Source organism: Narcine bancroftii (assembly GCF_036971445.1).
Source record: "Narcine bancroftii isolate sNarBan1 chromosome 14 unlocalized genomic scaffold, sNarBan1.hap1 SUPER_14_unloc_1, whole genome shotgun sequence".
Lineage (NCBI taxonomy): Eukaryota > Metazoa > Chordata > Chondrichthyes > Torpediniformes > Narcinidae > Narcine > Narcine bancroftii.
In genome coordinates this window covers 52501-64761 of record NW_027211810.1, presented here as the reverse complement: position 1 = coordinate 64761, position 12261 = coordinate 52501, and positions in this window count along the sequence as shown.

Here is a 12261-nt window from a genome sequence, read left to right as displayed (position 1 = left end):
CCCAGACTGACCAAACGATGCCCTGGTACAGCTACTCCTGATGAGACTGACCAAGCACGACTTTGAATTCAATGACAAATTCTACCTCCAAATAAAGGGGACAGCCATGGGGGAAAAGTTTGCCCCTGACTACGCCAACATATACATGGCAGAGTGGGAGGAAACAGCATTTGAGAGGTGCCCCAAACTACAACTACCCATGCAATACTACAGATACTTGGATGACATTTGGGGAGTGTGGACACACATGGAGAGGGAACTGACAGAGTTTAGAGATATTTCAAACTGCCATCATCCCTCTATCAGAGTAAAGGCAATCACAGACACACAGAAAATTGACTTCCAAGACACCACAGTCTTCAAACAACCACTGGAGCAGGAGGAACAGAAACTGGCCTCCAAAGTCTACTTCAAGACTACAGACACACACACACTTCTACACACTACAGGCCACCACCCAAAACACACCTTCAGAGGGATTGTCAAGTCCCAGCTAACCCACTTCCACCGTATCTGCAGAAGAAAGGAGGACTTTAACCAGGCTACAACCATCCTCTTCACTACCCTGAGACAGAGAAGGTATACGAGACGCAGACCCAGACACTTCAAATCACACTTCTTGAAGGGACTCAGGGACCCTAGGCCGAGGGATGAGATGAACCTCAAACTCCCCCTCATAACAGGCTACAGCCAGATAGCCCTCAAGGTACACACAGCAGTAAAAACTAAATTTGAGCCACTCAAACAAAATTTAAACTCCCTCAGCCAATACAAAATTGTATCAGCCTTCAAGAGGGCCAGAAATTTGAAAGGCCTCCTGGTAAGCACAAAACTACACACTGCCCCAAACTGCGGTCAGAGCCAATGTGGGGCCTGCAAACATTTGAAGACACATAGAAACATACAGAATAAAAAGACCAACAAGTGGGCCCAGATAGAACAAAGGATCACTTGTGAGCAAAAAAACCTAGTCTATGCAATCAGATGCAGGAGATGCCGCATCCTATACATAGGAGAAACAGGGAATAATCGACGAACCCACCTTAATGGGCACCTGAGCAACCTTAGAGCCAAGGACCAACATAGGCCAGTAAGCAACATTGAGTGGAGTCACTAGAAATCCTAGGCTTACAGACAGACCTAAACTGGACAACTCCACAAAGCAAGATAGCAGAACGAAGGTGGATGGAACTACTAGGAACCACAAAACCAAATGGGTTAAATGAAACTTGGGTAGATGAGTGAGGTGATCAAATTAATCGAGATTCGCCACATGTACACTAGAGCCCACTCTAAAGGGTTAAAACTGAATCCCAACTAACTGGGTACTAAACTAGGGACCCTCGAACACTACACCATCCACCCCACTATAGTCCTAGACACCAAGTATCACACACAACATCAGCACCACCCTGGCGAAGCCCTCTTCCAATAGCCGGGGTACCAAACACCATACACCAGCAAACATCCGGGAAGAGGCAGGTCCACAGGAGAGAACCAAGGAAATCAGGCCCAAGACAAACAACCAATACTCACCACAATATAAACAAATCCCCCCTCTTCTCTCTCCTCTCTCTTTTCTCTACATCTTTTCCATTTTCCTCTTCTTCCTCCCCCTACCCTCCCATCACCATCCCAATCCCTGACCCAAACCCTCCCCACCCAAATACTGTCTAATGGTACACTGCCCAAGTACTAACTCACTGGATGACAATGACGAGACAAAGGTGCGCCCTGGGGTGTGAGGCAATGAAACAAGCAGAGCCGGCGATCACCCAGAAAGGGATTCACTAACTGAGCCATCAAGTGGACCCTCCAAAAATTCCCAAACACCCCCAACTACCCAAACCCACCCCCTTCCAAACCCACCCCCTTCCAAACCCACCCCCTTCCAAACCCACCCCCTTCCAAACCCACCCCCTTCCAAACCCACCCCCTTCCAAACCCACCCCCTTCCAAACCCACCCCCTTCCAAACCCACCCCCTTCCAAACCCACCCCCTTCCAAACCCACCCCCTTCCAAACCCACCCCCTTCCAAACCCACCCCCTTCCAAACCCACCCCCTTCCAAACCCACCCCCTTCCAAACCCACCCCCTTCCAAACCCACCCCCTTCCAAACCCACCCCCTTCCAAACCCACCCCCTTCCAAACCCACCCCCTTCCAAACCCACCCCCTTCCAAACCCACCCCCTTCCAAACCCACCCCCTTCCAAACCCACCCCCTTCCAAACCCACCCCCTTCCAAACCCACCCCCTTCCAAACCCACCCCCTTCCAAACCCACCCCCTTCCAAACCCACCCCCTTCCAAACCCACCCCCTTCCAAACCCACCCCCTTCCAAACCCACCCCCTTCCAAACCCACCCCCTTCCAAACCCACCCCCTTCCAAACCCACCCCCTTCCAAACCCACCCCCTTCCAAACCCACCCCCTTCCAAACCCACCCCCTTCCAAACCCACCCCCTTCCAAACCCCCCAGCTCAAGCCCCCCCCAACCACAATCCCTCCCCAGCTGTATCCCAACTGAATACCCCAAAACTCAAATCCTGTCAAATCACCTAATCTACACAACCGCAAACACCTGGGGGATACCCTAACCCAGACCTCACCCTAGAAACACCAACTACAAACACATCAAAATCAACCTTACCCATACTCCACCTTATCCTCAAGCCCCAACAACCCAAAATGAATATCACAGGGGCCTCAAGGGGTGGCAGCAAACACCGCCAGGAACTGCTGAAGGCAGGCTCCCTAGGCCAGGAGACAACTAGAGAGCATAAAGGCACCCTTACCCAAACTTAACCCTAATCCTAACCCCCTGCCCCTCAAATAACCCAATAATAATCCCACATGAGCCTTGAGTCCATCCAACAGGCACTGATGAGGATAGACTACCAGGCCAGAACACAAACAGGAATCACAGGCAACCATACACAGACTTCACCTTATCCTCAATACCCTGCAACACAAAATCAGTTCCACAAGGGCCTTAAGACCTGACAGCAAACTCAAACAGACACTGCCTGAGGTAGACTCTAGGCCAGGACACAATCAGAGAGCATAAAGGTACCTTTACCAAGACTTAACCCTAATTCTAAACCACCCAAATAACCCATCTCGTTAACTCTGCCAGGCAAGAACTAAGACAGACCCCCAATGACAGGACACAACTAGTAATCACAGGGACAAACTTACCCAGACTTCACCTTATCCTAAATCCCCAACAACCCAAAATGAATATCATAGGGCCCTTAAGGGGTGGCAGCAAACACCACCAGGAACTGCTGAAGGCATGCTCCCTAGGCCAGAACAAAACCACAGAGCATAATGGCACCTTTACACAGACTTACATAATACCCCCAAATACCCCCAAATAACCAAAGATTAATCTAACAGGGACAGTAAGGCCTTATCGAAAGCTATACCAGATACTGCTTAAGGAAGACTCCCTAGGACACAATCATAGATCACAGGGGTAATTTTACCCAGATTTAACCCAATGATAACCAACCAAATAACCAAAAATTGATACCACAGGGGCCTTAAGTCCATTCAAATAACTTTGTCAGGCACTGATGAGGACAGACCCCCTATGCTAGGACACAATCAGGAATCACAGTGGCAACCTTACCCAGACTCCACCTTATACTAAATACACAACACAAAATCAATTCCACAAGGGCCTCAAGGCCTGACAGCAAACTCAAACAGGCACTGCCGGATGTAGACTCTCTAAGCCAGGACACAACCAGAGAGAATAAAGACACCCTTACACAGTCTCAACCCCATCCAAAGACAACACAAATAGAAGCCCCACAACAACACCAATTCCCACAACAGACTCTTTGGGCCAGAACACTTATGACAAATTACAGGAACACTCTAACATAGACCCAAGCTTACAACCTAACCCTAACTCTAACCTTCACCCTGATCCTAACCCTAATGTGGCAGTACAGAGTGACACAGAACCCCAGAGAGGGGAAACAAGTGAACACAAGGGGGATGATGATCCCGCTGTCCACGTATTAACACCCTAACCCTCACCCAGATTTAACCCTTTTCAAATACAACCCAAATAGAAGCCCCACAACAGCAGCAATCTCCACAACAGACTCCAGGGGCCAGCACACAGGACAAATTACAGGGACACCCTAACACAGACCCGAGCTTACCAAGAAACACCACCAATAACCCCAACACTAACTCTAACACCTTAATAATTGTAAAAAACTGTTGAATAAATGATACAGAGACCTACCGGAGAAGATACGAGGCCAACAGAGACTAGAAACAGACACAGTGTAATGAAAACATGGGCCAGCACAATGTGGCAGTTCAGAGTGACACAGAACCCCAGAGAGGGGCAACAATTGAATACAAGGGGGATGATGATCCCGCTGTCCACATATTAACACCCTAACCCTAACCCTTACCCAGACTCAACCTTTTCAAAGACAACCCAAATAGAAGACCCACAACAGCAATCCCCACAACAGACTCCATGGGCCAGCACACTTATACTCGGAGGACAGCAGAGTCGGCGTTCCCAAGGTGACTGTTGGAGAAGGGGCAAAGAGAGACTACTAGAGGAGTGACTATTTAAATCCTTGACTTACCTTCACAGGCCTAGTTGGATCGGGCTGCTGCTGCTCGGACAGCAGAGTCGGCGTTCCCAAGGTGACTGTTGGTGGAGGGGCGAAGGTAGACTACTAGAGGAGTGAGTAACTTGCCTGAAGGTCTATAAAAGGAGTGAAAGGTGAGGGAGCGGCCAATGAGGAGTGGGGCAGTGAAGGAGTGGAGACTTGAGACTTTGGCTCGAGGGTGAAGGAGTGGAGACTTGGGACTTTGGCTCGAGGGTGAAGGAGTGGAGACTTGGGACTTTGGCTCGAGGGTGAAGGAGTGGAGACTTGGGACTTTGGCTCGAGGGTGAAGGGGTGGAGACTTGAGACTTTGGCTCGAGGGTGAAGGAGTGGAGACTTGGGACTTTGGCTCGAGGGTAAAGGAGTGGAGACTTGGGATTTTGGCTCGAGGGTGAAGGAGTGGAGACTTGGGACTTTGACTCGAGGGTGAAGGAGTGGAGACTTGGGACTTTGGCTCGAGGGTGAAGGAGTGGAGACTTGGGACTTTGGCTCGAGGGTGAAGGAGTGGAGAGTTGGGACTTTGGCTCGAGGGTGAAGGAGTGGAGACTTGGGACTTTGGCTCGAGGGTGAAGGGGTGGAGACTTGAGACTTTGGCTCGAGGGTGAAGGAGTGGAGACTTGGGACTTTGGCTCGAGGGTAAAGGAGTGGAGACTTGGGATTTTGGCTCGAGGGTGAAGGAGTGGAGACTTGGGACTTTGACTCGAGGGTGAAGGAGTGGAGACTTGGGACTTTGGCTCGAGGGTGAAGGAGTGGAGACTTGGGACTTTGGCTCGAGGGTGAAGGAGTGGAGAGTTGGAATTTTGGCTCTAAGGTGAAGGAGTGGAGACTTGGGATTTTGACTTGAGGGACTTCGGTGAGCAGGGGCTAAGAAGGAGCTCCATGTGTGGTAAGGTGTCCTTTTTGGTTAGTCTTTTAGTATTTAGTATTTGTTTAGTTTTTCTTTTATATAACCTATATATATTAAAGGAGGTAATGGAGTCTGATGGGGTAGTCAAGTGCTCCAATTGTGGGATGTGGGTAGTCAGAGACAGCACAGCTGTTCCTGATGACTACACCTGAAAAAGGTGCATCCAATTGCAACTCATGAGCGACTGTGTTAGGGAGCTTGAGTTGCAATTGGATGAACTGAGGATCATAAGGGAAGCAGAGACAGTGAAAGAGACGAGTTACAGGGAGAGAATCACACCTAGAGGGCAGGAGTCAGGGAATTGGGTGATTGTGAGGAAAGGAGGGAGAGTGCCAGTGCAGAGTACCCCTGTGGAAATGCCACTCAGCAACATGTATTCGGCATTGGATACTGCTGGGGGGAACAGCCTATCAGGGATGAGTCGAGGGGGTCAGGTCTCTGGCACAGGGGCTGCCCCTGAGGCTCAGAAGGGAAGGAGGGATAAGAACAGGGTAATTGTGGTTGGGGACTCACTTGTCAGAGGGACAGATAGGAGGTTTATTGGACAAGATCGGGGATCCAGGTTGGTCTGTTGCCTCCTTGGTGCTAGGGTCAAGGATGTCTCTGATTGAGTTCACAGAATTCTGCAAGGGGAAGGTGTGCAGCCAGAAGTCGTGGTCCATGTGGGGACCAATGACTTAGTTAGAAGTGGGGATGAGGTCCTGCAACAGGACTACATAGAATTAGGCAGGAAGTTAACAAACAGGACCTCTAAGGAAGTAATCACTGTATTGCTGCCGGTGCCACGTGTTAGAGAGGGTAGTAATAGGAGGATGTGGAGGATGAATGCGTGGCTAAAGAGCTGGTGCAGGGGTCAGGGGATAAGATTTTTGGATCATTGGGATCTCTTCTGGGGAAAGTCGGACCTGTACAAAAGGGACGGACTCCACTTGAACTGGAGGGGGACCAATATCCTGGCAAGCAGATTTGCTAGAGCTGTGGGGGAGGGTTTAAACTAGTTTAGTGGGGAATGGGGAGCAGAGTTTGCGAGCAATATCTAGGGTGCATGGCCACCTAGTTAAGAATGATAAAGATAACAAAGGAAGGATGGAGGTTAAGGTAAAAGGTAGAATATATGTGAGGGTCATTCTCTGAAATGCATGTACTTTAATGCAAGAAGCATAGTGAACAAGGTAGATGAGCTTAGAGCATGGATTGGCACTTGAAATCATGATGTTGTGGGAATTAGTGAGACCTGGTTACAGGAGGGACAGGACTGGCAACTAAATATTCCAGAATGCAAATGTTTTAGATGTGATAGAACGGGGGGGGGGGGGGGGGGGGGTAAAAAAGGGGGAGGAGTTGCTCTGCTTGTTAAGGAGGACATTACTGCCGTGAGGTGGCAGGATGGTTTGGAGGGATCGTCCAGTGACGCTGTTTGGGTGGAATTGAGGGGTGGAGGAGGGATGAGGGCACTAATGCAAGTGTATTGTAGACCACCAAATGGGCCAAGAAAATTGGAAGAACAAATTTGTAAGGAGATAGCATATATGTGTAATAAACATAAGGAAGTGATCATGGATAGGCTAGAGTTTGTCAAATGTGTACAAGATAGTTTTCTTAATACGTAGAGGAACCGACTTGGGACGGTGTAATACTGGATCTCCTGTTAGGGAACAAGATAGGTCAGGAGTCTGTGGTTAATGTTGGAGAACAAATTGGGTCTAGTGATCACAACTCTATTAGTTTTAGGGTAGTTTTAGGAAAGAGCAAAGAAGGGCTGAAAGTTGAGGTTCTGGATTGGAGAAAAGCAAATTTCGAAGGAATAAGAATGCATTTGGGGAGTATTGAGTGGGACATGATTTTTTTCAGGAAAGGATGTAAATGTAAAATGGAGAAATTTTGAGAGTACAGAGTAGGTATGTCCCAGTGAGGATCAAAGGAAAGGCTGGAAGTCATAGGGAGCCTTGGTTTTCGAGGAATATTAGAAATTTGGTTAGGGGAAAGAGGGAGGTGTACAAGAGGTATAAACAGCAGGGTGCTGAAAAATTGAAAGAGGACTACAAGGAGTGTAGAAAAAATCTTAAGAAACAAATTAGAAAAACCTAAAAGAGGCATGAAGAGGCAGAGTAAGAATAAATCCAAAGGGTTTCTATAGGTACATTAAAAGTAAAAGATTAGTGAGGGATAAAATTGGACCCCTTGTAGATAGGGAGGGTAGGCTATGTGTAAAGTCATAGGTGATGGGGAAAATTTTAAATGATTTCTTGTCCTTGGTATTCACTAGGGAAAAAAATATTGAACCAGTTGAAGACAAGAAAAATAGTGGGGAGATCATGCATCATATAAGGATAACCGAGGAGGTAGTGATGGCAGTGTTAAAAAAGATAAAGGTGGAAAAATCTCCTGGTTCGGACAAAGTATTCCCAAGGACACTCAGGGAGACTAGTGTACAGATAGTGGGGCCATTAACAGAGATATTTAGGATGTCACTGGTCACAGGGGTAGTGCCAGAGGATTGGAGGGTGGCTCATGTTGTTCTGCTGTTTAAGAAAGTAAGCCTGGAAATTATAGACCTGTGAGTCTGACGTCTGTGGTGGTTAAGTTGATGGAAAGTGTTCTGAGGGATGGCATTTACAAATATTTGGAAGAACAGGGATTGATAGGTAGTAGTCAGCATGGTTTTGTCAGGGGTAGATCATGCTGACCAAACCTTATAGAGATTTTCGAGGGGGTTACAAAAAAGATTCATGAGGGGAAGGCTGTGGATGTTGTATATTTAGACTTTAGTAAAGCTTTTGACAAAGTTCCCCACAGGAGGTTAGGAAAAAAGGTGGAGGCATTAGGTATAAATAAGGAGGGAGTGAAATGGATTCACCAGTGGTTGGATGGGAGGTGTCAGAGAGTAGTGGTAGAAAATTGTTTGTCAAATTGGAGGCCGGTGACTAGTGGAGTTCCTCAGGGATCGGTCCTGGGTCCACTATTGTTTGTTATATATATTAACGATCTGGAAGAAGGGGTGGTGAATTGGATAAGTAAGTTTGCAGATGACACAAAGATTGATGGTATTGTGGACAGTGAGGAAGATTCCAGAAGGCTGGCGGCAAAACTCTGCATACCAAACTGCATGAGTTTTTCATGCTCTGCTGGGACCAAGGAAAGCTGCCTCAGGACCTTTGTGATGCCATCATCATCACCCTGTACAAAAACAAAGGCGAGAAATCAGACTGCTCAAACTACAGGGGAATCACGCTGCTCTCCATTGCAGGCAAAATCTTTGCTAGGATTCTCCTTAATAGACTAATACCGAGTGTCACCGAAAATGTCCTCCAAGAATCACAGTGTGGCTTTCGCGCAAACAGAGGAACTACTGACATGGTCTTTGCCCTCAGACAGCTCTAAGAAAAGTGCAGAGAACAAAACAAAGGACTCTACATCACCTTTGTTGACCTCACCAAAGCCTTTGACACCGTGAGCAGGAAAAGGCTTTGGCAAATACTAGAGCGCCTCGGATGCCCCCCCCAAGTTCCTCAACATGCTTATCCAACTGCACGAAAACCAACAAGGTCGGGTCAGATACAGAAATGAGCTCTCCGAACCCTTCTCCATTGACAATGGCGTGAAGCAAGGCTGCGTCCTCGCATCAACCCTCTTTACTATCTTCTTCAGCATGATGCTGAAACAAACCATGAAAGACCTCAACAATGAAGATGCTGTTTACATCCGGTACCGCACGGATGGCAGTCTCTTCAATCTGAGGTGCCTGCAAGCTCACACCAAGACAGAAGAGCAACTTGTCCGTGAACTACTCTTTGCAAACAATGCTGCTTTAGTTGCCCATTCAGAGCGAACTCTCCAGCGCATGACGTCCTGTTTTGCGGAAACTGCCAAAATGTTTGGCCTGGAAGTCAGCCTGAAGAAAACTGAGGTCCTCCATCAGCCAGCTCCCCACCATGACTACCAGCCCCCCCCCCCCACATCTCCATCGGGCACACAGAACTCAAAACGGTCAACCAGTTTACCTACCTCGGCTGCACCATTTCATCTGATGCAAGGATCGACAACGAGATAGTCAACAGACTCGCCAAGGCAAATAGCGCCTTTGGAAGACTACACAAAAGAGTCTGGAAAAACAACCACCTGAAGAAACACACAAAGATCAGCGTGTACAGAGCCATTGTCATACCCACACTCCTGTTCGGCTCCGAATCATGGGTCCTCTACCGGCATCACGTACGGTTCCTAGAACGCCTCCATCAGCTCTGTCTCCGCTCCATCCTCAACATTCATTGGAGTGACTTCATCACCAACATCGAAGTACTTGACCTGGCAGAGTCCGCAAGCATCGAATCCACGTTGCTGAAGACCCAACTGCGCTGGGTTGGTCACGTCTCCAGAATGGAGGACCATCGCCTTCCCAAGATCGTGTTATATGGCGGGCTCTCCACTGGCCACCGAGACAGAGGTGCACCAAAGAAGAGGTACAAGGATTGCTTAAAGAAATCTCTTGGTTCCTGCCACATTGACCACCGCCAGTGGGCTGATATCGTCTCCAACCGTGCATCTTAGCACCTCACAGTTCGGCGGGCAGCAGCCTCCTTTGAAGAAGACCGCAGAGCCCACCTCACTGACAAAAGACAAAGGAGGAAAAACCCAACACCCAACCCCAGCCAACCAATTTTTGCTTGCAACCGCTGCAACTGTGCCTGCCTGTCCCACATCGGACTTGTCAGTCACCAATGAGCCTGCAGCAGACGTGGACATACCCCTCCATCAATTTTCATCCGCGAAGCCAAGCCAAAGAGAAGAGAGGAAGATTACCGTAGCTTAAAAAGAGATATAGGATAGCTAGAGGAGTGGGCTGAGAAATGGCTGATGGAATTTAATACGGATAAGTGTGAGGTGTTGCATTTTGGAAAGGCAAATCTAAATAGGTCTTATACATTGAATGGTAGACAATTGAGGAGTGCAGAGCAACAAAGGGATTTAGGAGTTATGGTAAATAGTACCCTCAAAGTTGATGCTCAGGTGGATGAAGAAGACATTTGGAATGTTGGCCTTCATAAAGCGGAGTATTGAATTCAAGAGTTGGGATGTTATGATGAAATTGTACAAAGCATTGGTGAGGCCAAATTTGGAATACTGTATGCAGTTTTGGTCACCAAATTATAGAAAGAATATAAACAAAATAGAGAGAGTTCAGAGAAGGTTCACAAGAATGTTGACAGGATGTCAGGGTTTGAGTTACAGAGAAAGGTTGAGCAGCCTGGGGCTTTTTTCTCTGGAGCGTAGAAGATTGAGGGGGGATTTGATGGAGGTGTTCAAGATTTTAAAAGGGACAGGGAGAGTCAATGTGGTTAGGCTTTTTCAATTAAGAGTGTGGGATATTCAAACCAGAGGCCATGGTTTGAGATTGAAAGGGGAAAATTATAAGGGGAACATGAGGGGAAATTTCTTCACGCAAAGGGTGGTTGGGATGTGGAATAAGCTTCCGGCAGAGGTGATTGAAGCAGGAACGTTATTTACATTTAAGGAAATTACATGGAGGGGTATGGACCAGGTGCTGGTCAGTGGTATTAGGAGGGTGAGTATTTGTTCTGGCATGGACTAGTAGGGCCAAACTGGGATATTCTGTGCTGTATATGGTTATATGGACAAATTACAGGCCTGAGCTTACCAAGAAACACCACCAATAACCCTAAGACTAACTTGAACCCACACACCATACAAATTGTAAAAACTTTTGAATGAATGATACAGAAGCCTACCGGGGAAGATATGAGGCCAACAGAGGCTAGAAACAGACACAGTGTAATGAAAACATGGGCCAGCACAAAGTGGCAGTTCAGAGTGACACAGAACCCCAGAGAGGGGAAACATATGAACACAAGGGGGATGATTATCCCGCTGCCTGCATATTGACAACCTAACCCTAGCCTTCATTCTCACTCTCACACTAACCGTAAAGGCCTAACCTTTATGTGCTCACCCATTGCTGACCCCCTAAGCTATGCCTCCCCCCGGCACAACACTCACCCTCAGCCACTGGACTGCACCTGGCCATTGCCTGCACAAGATCCCCCACTTCTCTCTGGCGTGTAACCCTTGACCCTGAACCAAGCTTTGACGAACGGACCTTAGGCACTAAACGGAACCTGGGAACCTACCCGACGGTTGGCTCCAGGGCTTTGGGCATATTCTGATGATCGCCCCACTGACTGAATCTTAAGATCACTGAGATGCACCCGTCATGATGCCAAGGGATGGTGACATCCATCTGGGCAAAGCAAGTCACAGAGGCCGTGCAGCATCGGAATTAGCGTGCGACTCGATCCAAACTGGAACAACGCTAGCACCACAGAGAGAGTGTGTGTGTGAGAGAGAGGGAGAGAGAGTGTGTGAGAGAGAGAGGGGGGGAGAGTGTGTTTGTGAGAGAGAATGTCAGAGAGAGTGTGTGAGAAAGTGTGAGAGTGAGAATGTGTGTGCATGGGTGTGAGAGAGGGAGAGAGAGAGGCATAGGAAGTAACCGAGTCCGTACTGGGCTTCTTGTGGTAGCGGAGTCCTTGCATCATACGAAGCAAGACCCATCTGTGCAATTCAGGAAGCAGAGCTAGACTCCATCATGGGGCACTGCTGAGACTTCCTTTGGAGGAATGTGTGCAGTTTTGGGCCCCTTACCTGAGAAGGGATGCAATAATATCGGAGTGAGTTTGGACAAGAAGATTTTC